At 36.0% G+C, this 20,016-nt stretch overlaps 1 protein-coding gene across 11 annotated transcripts in view; it reads left to right on the top strand.

Annotated features, from left to right (window-relative positions):
* Positions 1 to 20,016, top strand: part of GTDC1 (glycosyltransferase like domain containing 1) — a 393,529-nt gene that overhangs the window by 90,213 nt on the left and 283,300 nt on the right. For all 11 annotated transcript variants that reach the window (XM_023217481.2, XM_023217485.2, XM_023217483.2 and 8 more), the window contains exon 2: positions 12,828 to 12,889. The gene's annotated coding sequence lies outside the window, so the exon portion shown is untranslated. The remainder of the gene's footprint in view (positions 1 to 12,827; positions 12,890 to 20,016) is intronic.

Below are 20,016 nucleotides of genomic sequence, written 5' to 3'. Positions count from 1 at the left end.
CCTGTGATACAAAGCAGGTTGTGCAGCTGTGCTGATAGTGGCATGTATAAACTGCATTGGGAGGGAGGAGTTAATTCTGGCTTGGCCATCATTAGGTGATACTATTTAAATAACGCCGTGAGTGATGAATTGCATTACAATTTTAATTTATTTTCTTTGTGTTTCTGAAGTTGCATTTACTTTAGAAAATTCAGCAAACCAGAGAAGCACAGAGAGAAAAACAATTCTAAAATTACCATTCATATTTTCATGTATATTTCATTGTTTTGTTGTTTAGCTGTTTTTTGACCTGTAATTTTTTAATTTTGTAATATGAACATTTCTCCATGTCCACTAAATATTTTTCTGCAGCATCATTTAAAATGACTACATAGTCTTTTTAAATATCACAGATAAAATGTAATTTATTTAAATAGTCACCTATTGCTGACTGTTTAGATTGTTTCTGTGTTTTTCTATTAAGTAAAACACTGTCAAAAACATCCTCATGTATATGACTGTTGCTTTTAAATTAAAACTTATTTTACCAAAGTAATACATTCACCTAGTTTAACGTTTGAATAGTTGTTAAAGGCCTATTAGAAAATACAGTGGTGGCTGGGCTCAGTGGTGCAAATCTGTAATCCTATCACTTTGGGAGGCCAACGTAGGTGGATCACTTGAGCCTAAGAGTGTGAGACCAGCCTGGGCAGTATGGTGAAGCCCCATCTCTACCAAGAAACAAAAACAAAAAACCAAAAAGTTAGTCAGGTGTGGTGGCGTGTGCCTGTAGTCCCAGCTACTTGGGGTGGGGGCTGAAGTGGGAGAATCTCCTGAGCCCAGGAAGTCAAGGCTGCAGTGAACTGAAATTGTGCCACTGCACTCCAGCCTGGGATATGGAAATGAGACCCTGTCAAAAAAACAAAAACAAACAAACAACAAAAAAAGAAAATACAGTGGTCCTTTCTCTAGAGGCAGCCTTTTATCTGTGTCCTCTAGTCATTATATATCTCCACATTGCTAAATTACATATATATACATTGCTGTCTTTTGAGTTAATTTATTTCAGACATTGTTGACTTTATATTATGGTCTTTGAAGATTTTTCACTATTACACAGCCATCTCTTTCCCTCACAATCCCAATATAGTTAGATGCCAATTTTTGGCTTAATGTTGCATTATTATGTAGCTATTATTCATAGATGAGCATATGGTAATTAATTCTGATGAAAAGTTTCCTTCTGACTTTTTGTATTTCATGAAGTTAATAATGCCTTGTTTTTTCATTTGCTTAGCTTTTTGTCCTTCTTAATAAGTCTTCCTATACCTTCTATAAACTACTTACAATTTTCCATAAAGGGAATTACATCAGATAATACATTTCAATTATTTTCTTGAAGACATTCTTCCAGCAGACTTCCATTCTCCTCCCATCACATTCTCCAGACCTGCCTCTTCTGGGATTTTTCCTTGCTCTCAACCTAGGAACTCCCTGTGCTTTTTCTTGAATCTCATAGTGTTTACTTTCTCGTCTTACCTTACATTTTTGTGTTATATTTCCTGTAGTATTCCTGAGAAAGATTTTGTGAGAGAAAAATATCTTTATTAGGTTTCCTCACTTGATTTATAATTTGCTTGAATAATTAAATTCTCAGTTGGAAATAACTTTCCTATAGGTTTTTGGAAGGAAATGCTTATGTTCCGTTGTCTTCCAGCTTGCTCTTGCAAAGTCCAAGCCTTTTTGATTCCTTTAACTGTATAAGAAAACTGAGTAGAAGAATGTCTGGGTATAAGGATGTCATATTTTAAAAACTGTAAAGATGGGGAGGATGAAGAGGAGATTCAAGGCAGAGGGACTCAAAAAGCCAGGTGACAGCAAGTTGTCCACTGTGGTAAGAGAATGAAGGCATCTAAGTCCATGTGAAGAGAATGTGGGATATAGTTGGAACACAGTAAATTGAGGCTTTGTGTTGGAGATCTATAACATGGAGCTTTAAATTTATTTTCTAGGCATTATTTTACCTAGCTGTCACCAGCTATGTGAAACTTTCTTTGGCTTATGGCAGGCAAAATGAATTGGCTTCTGATTTATCCTCCTTTAGTATTAATACTTTCCATGTGCCCATGTGCATGTGTACTCATATATGTACACACACATTTTTACATATCTATATGCCTGTCTCCCCCATTAGACTAGATCTTTGGGGTTGGAGGAAGTGACATAATTAGGTCTGTGTTAAGAGAAGCACAGTAGATCAGTTCTTAACATTCCTGGTGACTGAGATGCCATTGAAAACTGCAGAATGAATACCAGGAAGAAGGGATTAAAAGGAGAGAGAACAGAAGGTTATTTCAATGCCTGGATTTGAAGAAATGAGCATATGATGAACTAATCTACTGCGAAGGGAGGGATACTACTTCAAATAATTATATTCCGATTATTCCCGTTAGTCTAATTATTTTAAATTTTGGAAATGCTGTGTTATTTTTATATATTGATTACACATCTTGCTTTAAAATTTTTCCCTTTTTGGTTCATTCCAGAAAAGTCTGAAACAATTTTAACTCTTGCTTTATTGATTTTTTAAAAAGATGAATGATGTTTGGTTTACACAGTTGATGATTAACAGTGATGATGATCTGAAATGCCATCTTAATTCTATTTGGTTAAAGAAAAACACAAATAGAGAATTGTAGATGAAAATAATTGGTATAAATCTTATATTATCATTTCCTAGCATTTTCTTATTCTGAGTAGATTCATTGCCTGAAAATGTTAACTTTGATTTTACCAGAGTCTTTCTTAAGTAGATAAAATTTGAAATAATATGATACTTTTCATCATTGTTTGAAAACAATGAACTTTTCCACAAATTTTCAACATTATAAATAGGGGCTTTTCACCAAGATGGATGATCACTCAGAAAAAGTGAAGAATGTTAAAGGTTTTGTTGTATGTTTGTTACTGACTGATTTCTCAAAAGCCAGGCTATAGATTTATACTTAAAAAGATGTACCATATAACATATCACGTATTTAAAAAATAGCATTTCACTGATGAGTCTTTACTTTCCAAGATGCTTTTAGTCAGGCTCATGCTCCACTAATGGTAGGAGACTAATGTCTTTTGGAAATTTTCATGATGCTAATTACAATTTATTAAGCACTTACTCATGCCAAGCCCTGTGCCAAAGAGTGAAGGGACATTGTCTCATTTAATAATAACCCTATTGGGGTGGGTGTTGTTTATTATTAGATGAGAAAATTGAAGCATAAAGAGGTTACATTTCTTGTCTGAGATCATGCAGGTAGCAGGCAGTAAAGCAGGGAATGTTTATCTTTGGTTTGTGTGTCTCTTCATTCTTAAGCTTGCTTCTTTCCATGTTATAGGAAAGATCCTAAGGAATATTAATCCTGCAAGTGGCATCACATGTGAATGGTATTTCTCACCTGCCCTATCATCAGATGACCATCTAATTTACTAGTAATTTCTCAGATTTTTTTTTTTTTGATCCTTATAAAACTGAATACCCTGCACATCTACTGTGCTTTCACAAATGAAAATGATGGTCCACTATAAGATTACTATTTGGATTTTTAAAAAATTTCTTGTTTAATGAGAATAGCCAAATTTTCTTTGAAAAACTTTCTGTACTTATTAAGACAATATTAGTATCCTAGTTTAATGTGTGTGACTTATATAGTTTTACGTTACTTACTTTTTATATTATTCTTTCACAGACAATACAAAGCCTCCCCCAACTGTTGTTTCTCCTTAGTACTAACTTTAAGAAGTCATACATATTTCTTCCTGAACACCCAACAGTTTGGTATTCTGTCAGATGTTTTGCAGGGCTTTAGCAAGTCGTTACAGTGAATGTCTTCAAGAAGCAATACATTAGGCAGAGCACTGCAGAGACACCTGTAGAGATCAGCACACCTGCCCTCAAGCAAAAGACAGTAATTAGTTGCTCATCTTCCCTTGCAAACTTCCCCAATGTTGTTGTACATGAAACACATAGATCACAGCAGTGCTGTCATGAGCTCTGCACTGTTGCAGTTGTTTATGCCCATTCAATTTTTAATGTTTCTATAAGACATTTTGATGGGAGCCCTGAGCCCAGAGGGATTTGCATGCTTGATCAAACTTGTGATGATTTAAATATAGAAATGAAGAGAAACCTTTGAATTACTTTGACTGTTAACTTTTAGGACCACGTTAGTGGAAAACATTTACATGATACTTGAGGCAAAGATGTGTTTGATCAACCTTCACAACTTTTTTGTTTCTTGACAGCAGGTATAGCGCCAGTAAATCTAAACAAGTTCTTTAATGTTTATAGATCCAAGTGCATGTGAATATCTATATAGCATGGTCTGAATATTTTAAAAGATGAATTTGTACCAATCACTTTCATTGAAATTAAACCACTGTCAAATACCAACTTTTTAGTCCTGCCACATTGTCATATATAGTTTCTATTATTAAAGAATGAGATGATAGGTAATTGAACTTTAGTAAAATACAGTAGTATATATGAATTGGATATGTTGGGGCCAGATAAATTATCACTTAAAGTACTTGGATGTCTTTTGATATCATTGTTTTAATTTTAACACTATGTGTGGCCTAGATACCATATGGGATAAAAGCTAGTATTTTACCAAGTGACCTTTCAAGTCATTTCTAGCAGCTGGGATTCAGTTCTTTGATTGTATTAGTGAAGGTTATTAATAAACAGCTTCAATAGAGATTCATTCATTACTTTAATAGAGATTCATTCATTAAGAGTTTCTTAAATTATATTGTTTGCAAAATGCTATCATTCCTAATATCATAGCAAATTCTCTTCACATTTATTCTGAGAAAAAAATAACCCTAGTGCCTTGTCATTCAAGCATAGTCTGGTGGCTACACATACATGCACTTTAAATTGGTTCTTGAAGATAAATGGGCATTATGGAGTTGTCAGATTATAGTAAAACTAAAGAAGAAGATGTTATACAACTTTGGACTGTCACTGACAGAGTTAGAAACCTTAGATGCTAATAAATGCAGTCATCCCATTGTGCCTTGCAGTTTTTCCTCAATACATAGGTAGAATCTTCCTGTGAGTTTCTGAGCATAGTTTTTGATTAGCTCTTCAACACAAAATGGAATGAATGATGTGAATATTTAAAAACTTACCTCTAGATTTTATTTTGCCTGCCTTTCTTAGCCGTATGTAAGCCTAAGTGCGGATTAACTGGGGATACTCCATTTGTGGGGTAATGATTATGATGCTATGCTAGTATGCTAGCGTAGACAGAATACTCTTTTCTATTTATTTGTTTGTTTGTTTGTTTATTTATTTATTTATTTATTTATTTATTTATTGAGACGGAGTCTCGCTCTGCTGCCCAGGCTGGAGTACAGTGGCCGGATCTCAGCTCACTGCAAGCTCCGCCTCCCGGGTTTACGCCATTCTCCTGCCTCAGCCTCCGAGTAGCTGGGACTACAGGTGCCTGCCACCTTGCCCGGCTAGTTTTTTGTATTTTCAGTAGAGACGGGGTTTCACCGTGTTAGCCAGGATGATCTCGATCTCCTGACCTCGTGATCCGCCTGTCTCAGTCTCCCAAAGTGCTGGGATTACAGGCTTGAGCCACCGTGCCCGGCCTTATTTATTTTATTAATTTATTTTTTTATTTAGATAGAGTCTTGCTCTGTTGCCCAAGCTGGAGTGCAGTGGTGCAGTTTCGGCTCACTGCAACATCTGCCTCCTGTGGTCAGGTAATTCTCATGTCTCAGCCTCCCAAAGTGCTGAGACTGCAGCCACATGCCACCAAGCCTGGCTAGTTTTTGTGTTTTTAATAGAGACAGGGTTTTGCCATCTTGGCCAGGCTGGTCTCGAACTCCTGACCTCAAGTGATCCACCTGCCTTGGTCTCCCAAAGTGCTGGAATTACAGGCGTGAGCCACCGTGCCTGGCCTCTTACATTTTACATGCATAACATTTTGGCTAGCTTATGCTTCATTGACCTTCAGGATTTTCACAACAGTCATTCCTAAGAATTGGTCTGTCTGTAGTGGCCCTTGGAATTCCTAATAACTTTATGTTAATGTTGCATAAAACATTTGGCAGTCTGTTTCTTATGTAAAGCTGCTCTATGTACCCTGAGTCAGAAGCTTACTTATCTTTTTATCCTTGGTACCTAGCTTAATGTGATCAGTCAGTGTTGGTTGGATTAGTGGATTATTGAAAATATTATGTAATGGATATGAATAGCCCATGGAAACAGTAAAGAGTGGATCACACTTAACACTTTTCATAATAGAAATAACTTTATCTCCTGCTTGTTTTTTTTTCCAGCATAACCCTTGGTTCATATTTTTTCTAGAATAAGTTCCTATGACTTGATTTTAACTTTACGTCTTTACTATCAGTTCATCAAAAATATTCTGTGAAAAAACATTTTATATTTTTACTGTACGAAAGTTAAGCTCTTCTTATTCTGAGTCACAATCTGGACCCATTTAACTACTTTAGCTTTATTTTCTATTGTACTATATTCTCTAGCTGTTTTTTCTCCTCCTGTGCTGGAGAAACCTTTTACTCCTTGTTTCAGGGCAAGTCAAACTTCTACTTCCTGGCATCATGCCTTGGTCTCTGAGCTCCAGTCTCATGAACTTCTGAGTTATTTCTGTTTTCCACCCACCAGTTAAGAATGAAATCATATGTGTCCCTATGTTTTGCAAAATGGATCTATCTCCAGCTAGCTCATAACTTCATTGGTATGGTTCCTTTTTTTTTCTTTTTTGTATTTTAATTCTTTTCTTTCTGACATATGGTAGAATGCTAAGTACTTTGTAGTCACATAGTAAATACTATACACATTTACACACGAGGTAATCTACTTTCATAGTAGCAAGATAAGCTTCCTCCTAAAGAAAGGAAGAAAGGAAGATGGACAGAAAAAAAGGAAGACAAAACAGAAGAAAAGAAAGGAAGGAAGAACAAAAAAGAAAGATCAGCAAGAATATTTTGAGGAATAGGGAAAGAGCAGTAATTCTGGAATTTTAAAAACTTGAGTTTAAATTCTGATTCTGCTTACTAGCTTTGTAATATTGGATGAGGTTCATAATCTTTTGGTGTAAAATGTTAATAATATATATCTGACAAACTTGTTGTAAGGGTTAAATTATATAATGTATATAAAGTGCTTATTGGCATACCCTGGCACATATCTGATGTTGAAGCAATGGTAGCTAACTCTTTTATTTTGCATGTGAGGGAAGAATTTTAGAGAGCTGACCAAGGGTCATGTAGCTAGTAAATTGTAGAGATAGAATTGAACACCAGGCCATTCTTACTCTAAAGCAGTGTTTTTCAAACATTAGTGCATCTGAGAATTATCTGAGAGACTTGTTAAAACACTGGGCCCCACTCCAGAGTTTCTGGTTCACTAGGTCTGGGGTGAGGCCTGAGAATTTGCATTTTAAGCATGTTTCCTGTTGCTGTTGCTGCTGCTATTGGTCCAGGGACCACACTTCGAGAACCAGTGCTTTCTGGCCTATTTCTCAACCCTAGTTGCACCTAAGAAATCACCCTGAGTAGTGTCTATAAATTATTGATGAAACCAGAATCTCTGGTTATGGGCCTAAGTGTGGATTTTTAGGTTTTTGTTTTAAGCTGTCCAGGGAATTCTAACGTGCAGCCAGGATAGGAAGCACCATTCTGCCTAAGTGAGGCTCTTTGCAGTTTTTTCTTAGAACTGGGTATTAAGTGAAGCAGCTGACCCTGCACCCTCCTGGATGCTCAGTGAGGCAAGGCCTCAGTAGTGTGTTGTTTTTATGCTGTTATGTTTTAAAACAATTGTTTCGGCCTAGAATCCTTTTACTGTTTTAACCTGTTCTACTTGTTTTTGTGGACTGTTTGCATTTCTCCATCTTCACCCTCAGTGTATCCTGAATGCCTTCATCAATCTCTAGGGTGGATTTTATGTTAATATTTGGCAAAAGCAAGTAATTAGCAATAGTTGACTTGAAGTATAAAGTAAATAAAGGAATATATCTAATTTTTAAAAAAGCAATCACATTAAAAATTTAATGTACTTTCAGAGTTCTGATTATGAGTTTGTTCTTCTTTCTGAGATGCTTTGGAAACCTTACATTTTGTTTTAGGGGACCCAGTTATTGGTTAGAATAGGTAATGATAATTGTGCACCCAAAAGTGTATAAGTAAAAATGTCGTAGATTAATTGATAAAGGAATCTTTTTTTCTTTATATGATTCAGTTGATAAGTATATACAAATCAAGGCATGAAATCATTTACTGGATAAGAGTGGGCAAAATACCACATAATTTCATTAACCTTTAAGCAATGAAATTATAAATCCATATGCAAATGTTTAAGGTTATCATTGCCTATCACCCCCTTTTGATTCCTACAGACCGTTAATTCTTCTCCGTCCTGCTGAGTCTTATTAAAACTTCTGACTGATGTACTTTTATTAAAAGGTTTAGAATTTACCAATTTAAAACACTTGCTTTACGCTATCACCTCTAATTTAACTAGGCCTATTAAACACAGTATTTTGCAAAGGGAAAAAGTCAATTGCTGTTTCTTTAAAAAATAATAAATTGAAATGAATTTTAAACTCTGCTTAGAGGTGAGCAACTGCTATATACTACTAGGCCTTTTGAAAGCTGATTTGTTCCTTTAGTATGCAAATTTTAGGTTTACAGAGATCTAGTGCTTTTATTTAGGAAATATGCCCAGAGGCTAGATTGGTAGGCTTTGGGGAGATAACTAGTTTGGTGTGAAATAAATAGTTGTTAAAGGATCACATGAATTGGGTCCCAGAAGATGAAGAGTAGACTGAGACAGATTGAGGAAAACTGACTGTACTTCATTTCATTTGGCTATACATATCACTGAATTAAAAATGAAGACAATGAATGATGGCAACACAAAGCAAATTAATGAAAATAAGCCATTTTTTTGTGGGTTTTCTGAAAAGTTCTGTCTTCTGAGCAATTTAAAGAAAAGGGCTGAGTACACCCCTAACCAAAGAAGCTTGTTCCACATCATTCTGGGAGGCCAGCCTTTTAAGAGATTTTAGCTTTAGCAGGGAGGAAGGAATGGGTCAACTCCCCTCCCACCCCCTGCCTATCAAGTCAGCAGCATCACTTCTGGTGAGTGAGATGACAGGTGTCATAAAAAACCTCACATTCAAAACAAGAGGGCTCAGGGATGCTATCTTAGGTTGGCAATTGTAGATATTCTGGCTTGCAAGTGTTAAACAAATAATAATAAACTTTTAGCTTTGCGAAGTTAGTTTTAAGAAGTCGTACACTTGTTTTGTAGCATTGCTGTTTTGGAATCTCTGACTTGCAAACATTTATTTTTCCTTAAATAACTGAAAAATAGTGAAATACATTTCTATATCAATAGCTTATAGAATCCACTGTGGGTTTTTTTTTTTCTTTTTTTCTTTTTACAGTGCATATATCTGTCTTTTTGGTTGTCTAAGCAGTTAGGCCATCAAGAAATATAATATTTGAATAGCGTTAGCGTTTGAAATGGTCTCTGTGTGCCTATTTGTTGTATGTCTCTGGTGGTAGAGGTGCAGAGGGCATGGGTGATGATGATGTGTGAAAGTGGGATGCTAGATTATTTCATTGAGGCTGGAGGTTTGTAATCTTGTTATCATTAAAGTTTCAAAGAGGTGTGGTATGTAGGAGTGCCAATGCCACAGTCTAGTAGAGAGAGAAATGAGAATAGCTAATTGATTCTTGCCAGCCTTAGCAATAGTGGTTTTGGTAGAGTGATGGCTAAGGAAGCCAAGTTGTGGTAATTCAAGTATTGAATGGAAGTTGAAGTGAAAACAACGAGCTTATATTATTATTTTATGAAGTTTCACAGGGACAGTTGGTAGGGTTGGAAGAACTGTTATTGATGAAGAAGAAGAAACCAGTGGAGAAGAAAAGGAGAAGACGGATAGTGCAAGTTCCTAGAAACAGCATAAATGAGTAGGACTCATAGTATAGGCAGAGGGTTTAGTAATGGAAAAGAGTGTCAACAATGAGATAGTAATGAAAGTGTTATGAGACAGGAGAATTTGCATATGTAGAGTGGGTTCTTAGTTGCAGGCAACAGCTAGTTTGAGTTGCATACAGAAATGCATCACATGCTACTTAATTTGCAGAAGTGCCAAGGAACCAAAGTTGACTGTGAATAGCAAGGAACAGCACAAGCCATGAGAAACATCCCATGATACTATTCTGGTAGAAACTCCACTGCCATTTACTACTTAGAGCCTGTGAGACTAGGGATCATTTAGTAGCATATCTACCTACATGATTGTTTCAGAAGAACAAAATGCCTTCACTACAAAATTTGATCTCATTTGTAGTTGGCTACTTCCTTGATTTGCTCATTTCTGCTTTCTAAATCTTGAATGGATTTGGTTGAACCTGGGTTCAACCAAAGGCATGATGCAAGAACATCTGGGAAATGTTTTCAGCTTGAACTTTGTGAATACAGGAAGTTAGAGTGCATGCTAGAAAGGGATTGGAGTGGAACCCCGTCTCTACTAAAAAATACAAAAAAAAAAAAAAAAAAAACTAGCCGGGCGAGGTGGCGGGCGCCTGTAGTCCCAGCTACTCGGGAGGCTGAGGCAGGAGAATGGCGTAAACCCGGGAGGCGGAGCTTGCAGTGAGCTGAGATCTGGCCACTGCACTCCAGCCTGGGCGACAGAGCGAGACTCCGTCTCAAAAAAAAGAAAGGGATTGGAGTGCAGGCTGTGTAGTTCTGGCTCTTGGTCTTTCATGAGCTGCAATCAAGATGTCAGCCAGAGTGACATTCATTTGAAAGTTCGACTAGCCTGGAGGATCTGCTTAGAAAATGGCCGTCTCACATGGCTGTTATTGTTGATTCTGGCTATTTGGCAAGATGCCTTGTGTACCTTTCCCTAGGACGGCTTGAGTGTCCTCACAACGTGGCAGCTGGCAGCTGGCTTCCCCTAGGAAGATCCAAGAGAGTAAGGAAGAAGCTCTAATATCTTTTAGGACAGACACTGTCACTTCCACTGCATTCTGTTGATCACTCAGACCAACCCCAATATGAGCAAAGGGATTACACAAAGGCATGCATTCCTTGAGGTGAGGATTATTGGGGGCTCTCTTGGAGGCTGGCTACCTTGTACCCTCTTTTCCCCTTTCTTTGACAGCACAAGTTGATCAGATTTATCTGTAGAAGCAAAAAATGAAATTATTTTAATAGAATGGAACTTGACAAGAATTTGGATAGAATGTGGTTCTTTATATTAAGGGTACACAGTGTACAGTATTGTCAGCCAGGTTTTAAAGAGATAATGAAACGCTGTTCATTTACTTGTTCTCAGGTTTATATTCTACAAGCAGAGCTTGTATCATAACATTATCATTCAGTCGAGGCATATGTATTTTGAAGTGTAGAGATAATGAGGTAGTGATACTGTCTTCTAGAATAGCTCTTCTGTCTTCATCTCTGAAATTCACTGGTCTGGCTGGCTGTCTCTAATGTCATTTCCTTGTCTCAACTCTTTAAGACCCTGACAGACTCTGAGATTGTAGTGAAGATTTCTGTGACATGCTGGGTGGGTATAGACTGCTCTCTTATGCCTTGGTCACATCTTCGTGTTTATTTTTTCATATCATGTATCACAAATTGAAATGATGTTGCTGATATACTTGTTTGTCACCCTGCATCCTTCTCCCACTCCCCAAAGTAAAGCTCCAGCAGAGTAGGGCTTTGTTGACTTATTCACTGCTGAGTCCTCGGCACTGAGTGCAATGCATGGTAGATGCCCAGAAGGTGATTGTCTAAATACATTATTTTTTGATAGTATACGATACATGCGTATTATTTGAAACAGGACACCACAAAAGGTAATTTTCTAATGCACAAGATAAGTAAAGGTAGAGGTCCATTTTCTATAAACCAAATGAAAAGAAAGAATGAATATGTTTGGCTGATTCTGTAATTTTTTATGTAAACTGTTTCAGAGCCACATTTCCTATTGATTTGATCACACCTTGTTTTTTCTTGTCATAAATGGTCCTTTTTGGATGAGTTACAGTGTGAGTTCTGGCCCTGTCAGAATTGATATTCCTAGGAATCCTGACTTTAATATACACAGAACAGGAAAAGTCGTGATAGGCACCCTTGGGTATATATGGTAACATGTTAGTTCTCTTCAAGACTGTGCATGGCTTACAGGGATCACAGGACTGTGTGAGTTAAGCAACAGTTTAAACCTGATGTATTGCTCTCCCAGAAAGTAATATTCTTAAGGTATTTACCCCAGATCTGCAAGTGTCTGTGTTTCCCGGGGGGGAACCCCCAAACCTGGAATGCTCATCCATATGCATTCCAACCTGCCTCTGAGATGTTAGGCAAGCCTCAGCAGAGGTTCTTGACAGTTTTTTGGACTATGGACCTTTTGGCAAATCTGACAAACTATTGACCTTCTCCCAGAGATACTTATTTACATAAACCCACCAATTTTACATATATCATTCAGGAGAGCATAGGTTCCTGAAGGCCATCCAATGACCAAGGCTAAAGACCTCTAATCTGAATTATTATTATTATTAAGTTACAAATGATTTGGAAAATCTCTGCAGAGACTGAAAATCTCTTATTAATTAAGAATAACCTTAGAATCACTCTGAACATTTCTGTTCTTGCACATTCTTCTCCTATCTTGGAATATCCAAGAACCAGACTAGATCATCCAAATTAACTCTTGACCAGCTCAAGATTGAGAATTCAGGCTGGGTTTATTTTGAAGGTACTAACTATGTCTTTTGTGATCTTACAGGTATCTCTGCATTAGCCAGATTGGACATATGTAAAGGGACATCGGTATATCTGGATAATCAGGTAAGCAGATGGGACTTCATTTTTATATCTCCATCAATTCAGTCCTCTGACAGTATGTGGGCATTGTCTATCATGTCTCGTTTACTGCAGTGTGGGTCAGTAAGATGATTGATATTTCTAAAGAGAAGGAGGCAGCCTTTTTTAAGTTTCACCAGGTTATTTCCCTGCTGCTTAAAGTCAGATTTCTTTATTTTTATCTCATTATTATTTCATGTATTCATACATCTATAGTAGATAATAATTCTCTACTTTTCTTTTTATGTATATTCTTTGGAGAGTTGTGGACAGCTCTCATATTGTTCCTTGGTTGTCAGCCAAGTTATAGACGTTTAACTCCTTTAATCTTTCTTTGTAATTGAGTTAGCTTGGCTGCTTTTTCCAGATTTTCCCCTTGTTTTATGGTACCATTAATAAACAGAAAAACAGTCTATTGCCTGGCTTCTTCTACACCTTTCGTTCTTTTTGTTTTCTGTTTTTGCCTCATATTCCTTGTTGAACTAAGGCCAGCCAGACATCATTCTCTGGACCACTTTGGCACTACATGAATGCCTTGCCTGCAACTATCAGTGTCCCATGCAGTAATGCCATCAGCAGTATGTCCTAGAGAAAAAAGAAATGTAAAAGGCGAGCAGTGAGGAGCAAAATAATGCATTCTTTAATTACATGGCAGACTTACCCTTACCACCCAAAGTAAATCATTGTACCTGAGCCCTTTAACACAGCTTTTGTCATCCTGAAGTGCTGTGCATGGGCACTAATTTGAATAATAAGAGAAGCGTGTATATTGTTTGAAGTTTGCTCACTGTTCTCACTTGATTCCTTCTCCATGTTCTCACTCCCCCACTGCCTTTCTCAACATGGATCGTGACTTGTTATCAGATTCTGTGGCCATGAACAAAACTGGGCAGGGGATCATTTTGCCAGAAATAAGATAGGCTCAGGTGGTAAATGCTCCATGTCTCCATGTATAACATCTGAGGCAAGTGCTTTAGTTCTTGCTATTTCTGTAACAGCTATTGGTCTTCTTTTAACAGCTGATTCAATGGCAGTATGCAGGAGGAAAGGACTAGTAGACGTTTGGTGCTATTTATCAACACTGTATTAGTTGCACAACTTTTTTCCCGTGTGATTGGCAGGGAGAAGCATACTGCTTCTAGATGATGCTAAGCTTAGTGTAAAATATGCCAGCATGGGATCTGAGCTTGTCACAGTTCCTTCTTTCTTTTCATTTGGTTTGTAGAAAATGGACCTCTACCTTTACTTATCTTGTGCATTAGAAAGATAAAAGGTCATACATCTAGGAGCTAATGGCTTATTGGTGTCTTTTAGTCACCAGATTCAGATAATATATTTAGTTGAAGGTTACAGCAGCACATACTCGGCTTTCTCATTTGTGTTAGCTTCACTTCTAGTACAGAATTGAATAGGATTGAAGAGACGGTTTTCCTGTTTGTGTCTGTGGCAACTTTTTCGATGATTTGTGGTTTAATTCTTTAAACATTTTTGATCACTTATCACTTCTTTCTCTGTGAAGGCTTAAAGTATTCATATTCTAATGTTATAATCTTTTCATCACATTATTTAATTTTAGAGAAATCAAGGTCAGAATAGCAGCTGACATAGTTGTCTCTGAATAGTGACCTAAAAATTATAATACTACTATTTTTTTTTTTTTGCCTGGATTTTATGGTCTGCCTTCGTGGCATCAGATTTTAAATAAGATTAGGTGGTTGTGAATCACGTATTTCTTGGTCTCTGGCCTCTTAAACAGGTAACTATATGACTTGGACCCTTTTTAAGTCTGCTTTTAAAAAATGTTAATCTCTCACATGGCTTTTAAACTGTTGACAGTATTGTACTTGACATTAATTTTGTTAGGCAGTTAATGCATTCTTCGGCATAACTTTGTTTCTTGGGTCTTTGCAAGACCTGTCAAAGAAAACAAAATGCTAACCTGACTTTAAAGGGGCGAGAAAATCCCCCCCAAACTATATTATTCTTTGTTCTCTATGTGCATCAAAGTGACAATCCCACACTGTCTCAATTGAGGGAGTCTAGCACAAAAATGAAAAACAGCCTGGCACTGTTATAGGCTTACAGCCAAAATGTTTTGTGTAGCTTGGTTCTGGCAGTGGTTTTTGTAAGGCGGAGGGTCTACCCTCACAGCATCACCGAAGGAAGGCAGGCAGCCTTAGTATGTCCCACTTAGACTGTTTTTTCCCTCTCTTCTCTTCCTCTTTCTTCACACAGACCACCATTGTGAAAAGAAATATTTTTTTTCTGAAATAGAAATATCATTCCCCTTACAACTTCCACGTTTAGTAAATGGCTTTGTTCCTTATAGAAGTTGGTGCTAAATTTGCCTTTTCCACTCTCTTAGGTATTTTCTTTACAGTTGCATTTTTGCTACTATTGCTAACTTTGGTCATGTTGACACAGTATTTTTGATTGGTTGGAATCTTGTCTGCTTCAGAATTTATTATTTGAATGTAAACTTTTGAGTATTATTTGCCTGTATTCTATGGATTTTTATGCCAAGATATCTCTTGTTGAGACCAAAATGTCTGCCATTGTTTTCTATTTTTGTCTAAAATTCAATGTCAGTTCATATCTTTTACAAATTGAATACTCTTAGAATGTCTGATAAGTCTTGGTAGATAAGCAAGTGAACTTCCGTTAAAATAAAGGATGTGCATTTAAAATATTTTTCCTTTGAAATAAAAAATGCAACGTAAAACACAGAAGTGTTTTTAAGTTTACCAATTCTCACAAAATTATAGTTAGTGCCCTACCATTAGGAGTGTGAAAATGTGGCATAATGAGTTTTAAATAGAGATGATTTGAGCAGGAGACTGGATTTTCACTATGAGCAAGCATTCTATGAAATTTCGTAGAATGTTTCTCACAATGTAAATATGTTTTCTGTTGTATTAAGCAAGACAAATGATTTACTTTCTAGTGATCTATTTTTAAAATTAGCATTTTTAGAGTGATCTATTTTAAAAATTAGTTTTGCAATCAAGATAAGAATAGTTAATAGGCAGAATATGTTTTTATAGGAGGAGATTGATATTATTTTGACTGATCTTTATTTAAAAAATTGTCAATGATTTTTGGCAATAAGAAAATTACATTGAGAAGAAAAACTCATGTATTTTTGTAACAGTGTAACAAATGTGACTGAAAAGGAAGCAAACAGTGGCTCGTGTTTGAATTAGTAATGTGAAACGTTTTTATATGCCATATATACTGAGAAATATATCTATTATGGGTACTGTAAGATAAAATTGTGCAATCTAACAGTTGTTTCTTTTCTGGGGATTTATTTTTAATTTAGAAAACGCTTTAAAATTATTAAAAGGATTTGTAAAACAAAGGTGTATCAGCAGTATGCATTAAATAAACTCACCTGTTGTTTTCTCTCATTCCGAACAGACTCAGCAATATGTTGGTTCACTACTTTAGCAAAACAAATACTCCAATTGCTTTTTATGCATAAGGCACATGTAATAAATGCTACAATTCCCCATTGCTCCCAATGCTATCTTTTTAAACTTGCAAAGTGGCTTTTTTTATGCAGAGCTACTAAAATGAATCTGGGTGGGATGCCTGTTAAGTTATATGAATTGAATCTTTAGGTCAACATTTTAAACTTCTGAATTCTGAGAGTTTTGTGAAGGAGTGCCAGTGAAACTTTTTTCACTTGATCCAGTTAAGTTCATGACTGTCTTGAATCCCCTATGGCAAGGTCTGATAATGTTAACATTAGCGAGTAAAGATAACATACACACACAAGCCTCTTTCATTCTGTGTATACTGAATAATGTTTATTGCATATTAACCACTATTCAGTGACTTTAAATACACTTTCTGCAGTGGTTTAATTTTTATTTGCAGTGAAGCCCTTTATTTTTTCTGTGGTAAGAATATATCTTTCAGTGATTTAGGACAATGTGAATTGTTCTATTTATTTCTTTATTCTAACTACACACACAGAGGCATAGGAGAAATATTTAAGAGCCATAATGTTTAAGCAGTTTTTTGGTAAATACGGTTGAGTTTTTCATTTTTGTAGAATAGAATTTATAGACAATAAATTGTATAGTTTTAATTCAGAACACATAGCAAAGCTATTATATCTTTTTAGTTTGACATTATATATTTTTAAGGAACATAATATAGTAACTTAATCATTATATTTGTAAAAACACGGAGAAACACATTTATTAAGACATAACAGCAAAATTGAATAAATACTGTTGATTATTTTAACCAGGATTTTACTATATTAAGTACTAAGGTTATAATTATAACTAGTACTTCATTTCATTTGAATGTCAATATAGATTTCAAACATGACTGTCGGGAAGATGGTTTGAATGTCTTGTTTGATATCAAATATTGGTAATGTAATAACAAGTAGCGATTTTTAAGTTTATGTGTTCTAAATATGAGTAATCTTCCCTTAAGCATATGGTACATACTTTAGTGTCAAAATTCAATAGATAGTATTGCATGAAAGGGTACATGTTAATTTCCTCTTAATTTTTGATACGTTTTAATTTCTCCCACCCTCTGACGTATTATTCTGTAGAATGCTTTTACAAGTATTTCATGTGTTTTCTATGGCATCTCACGCTGCTCACTTTTTATCTATAGTACCATATGAGTTCCTCCTTTTTAGGTTTACACTGCATATTTTAAGCTGCTGATAGTGTAAGTAGATTGCAAGGTAAAGTGACATTTAGCTTTTTGAGTTAGCTTCATTTTTAGCATGAGAACAGGTTTTTTTTTTTTCCCCTGTCCTAAATCTTCTCATATTTCCCATTAAAACAATCTTACTAACACTGAACAAAGAAATACAGGGATTTGGCTAAAGCAGCACTTGAAATGCATCAAAAAGTGGCTACTACAATACGATTTTATTAATGAATGATCTACATTGGTTCCAGCTGTGTCCATGTGATTAGGCCTTCACCAGGCAACAATGGGTATTTCCCTATTGCTTTTATTTGATTTCCAAGAATGTGTCATCTGTTACATCAGCCTCTGCCAATATGCCCCTGTAAAAGTGTTTTTTTTTTTCCTTCTAAATTTCTGAAGCGTAAGTTGAATACCCACACATAGCCCTGCTGAAATATTGTTTCTATTGAATGGTGGCCTACGTTTGTATGCCTGGTGTTGCATACCAAAATCTCAGAATGTAAATTAAAGTAAATGTTTATTAAGTTTATCAGTAAAGTTTTGGAAGTGTGGTTGCCTGGTAATGCTAAAAATAGACTATTTTAGCTTTTACATTTCCATCTTAATATTTTATTACAGTGGTATAATGTGTTATAGAGGTGGACAAGCTTGCAGATTGAAGTGGGGATCGTCCAGATTGTTCCCTTCCCTGGACCATATGGTATAGTTCTAAAAGCCTTTTGTACGCTGTCTGTTCAGTTTATTGTAAACTCAATCTTTAGTGCACCTAAAAAGATAACCAAATAAAAATGAGCCTTAGAAAACGGACTTCATATCATATAAGGACCCCAGATATATATTTTTGAAAGGAGATAACTGAAAATGAAATTGAAGTTGAGATGATATTATAAACAAGGGAGATTTGTCGTTCTCTGAATTTTTTTTATATCACATGGATTTTCATAGATTTTCTTTGAATACTGCTTTTAAAATGAAAGCATTTATGTTATGTGACTATAGTTATTATCCTTATTTGTCCCATTAGAGTTTCAGGAAAAAGAAGGTAGCATTATTCTGTTTTACAGAGGAAGTCTCTACCTGTGACTGATGGTAAGGAATATATAAACTACAGGTTTTATGAATACGTGGATTTTTTGACTTATCTTCGTGAGAATTTAGGCTAGATAACTCAGTAATTTCACTCTGTGAGGAATTACCTATACCCAGAGTTGAAAGGTTTCTAATTCTTATTTGTTTTCCTTTCTTCCCCTACCCCTAACTTAATATGTTTCTGTAATTCTATTTTAGGAAAATAGAGTAAGAGATTGCTTATCCCATATGCTAAGATCCTTTAGAAGCAGGAATGAGTAATTTCTCCTGACTCTCACTCTCTTTCCCTCCAAAGTAAGCCACTGTTTGAGAAGAGCATTAGACATTACCCACTGCTTTTTGGCATAAGAGATTTGAAGTTGAAATTCTACCAAATGGGGGGAAAAGAAGGAGAGCCTGTGAAGAGCATGATTCTTTACTCTATCATTACCCTGAACCACTGAAAGGGTAACTGAGAGGAACTCAAATGTTATTGGAATGTGTAATTTTCCTTTGAATGGCCACAGTGGAATATATTTGAACAAAAAAGGCGGAACTAGTATATGTGGTGTACGGAGTTGATGGCGATTGAAATTAATGAATCTTTTCAGCACTATACAATAGAAATCCCAAGAATAGTACACATTTAAAATTTGTCCAAGAGAAACGTACATAGAGAATGATTATTGTGTTATTATTACCATAGGGAGATGACTAGAGATAGATGGATTATTAAATAATACAATAATGCTAGTGGTAAATTAGACACAAAGTATTTGTTGGGATATACATTTTTCAAATTCAAAAAGTTTTCTAAAACAGAATCGTTGATTTCAGGTGTATGTGTGGGAGTCTTTCCTATTTAAAAAATACTGTTGTTTTATAATCTCTCATTTATTTTATTTATTTATTTATTTTGAATGGAGTCTTGCTCTGTTACCAGAGCTGGAGTGCGGTGGCACGATCTTGGCTCACCACAACCTCCACCTCCCAGGTTCAAGTGATTCTCTTGCCTCAGCCTCCTGAGTAGCTGGGATTATAGGCACATGCCACCATGCCTGGCTAATTTTGTATTTTTAGTAGAGACAGGGTTTCTCCATGTTGATCAGGCTTGTCTCGAACTCCTAACCTCAGGTGATCCGCCCGCCTCAGCCTCCCAAAGTGCTGGGATTACAGGCGTGAGTCACCGCGCCCAGCCTTTCATTTATTCTTAAGCCACTTACTAAGGTGCTCACAAAATTGAAAAGCATAGCTTACACTTTCACACAAATTAGATACCTTCCCTTTTTCTCTCCCCCATTCTCCTTCTTTTCTCCTTTCTTCCTAACCTTCAGCTATTTACTTATATATATGTA

This window comes from Piliocolobus tephrosceles, chromosome 11 (genome assembly GCF_002776525.5).
Source record: "Piliocolobus tephrosceles isolate RC106 chromosome 11, ASM277652v3, whole genome shotgun sequence".
Taxonomy (NCBI): domain Eukaryota; kingdom Metazoa; phylum Chordata; class Mammalia; order Primates; family Cercopithecidae; genus Piliocolobus; species Piliocolobus tephrosceles.
Note: the sequence above shows the minus strand (reverse complement) of the source record. Positions and strands in the feature narration are given on the sequence as shown.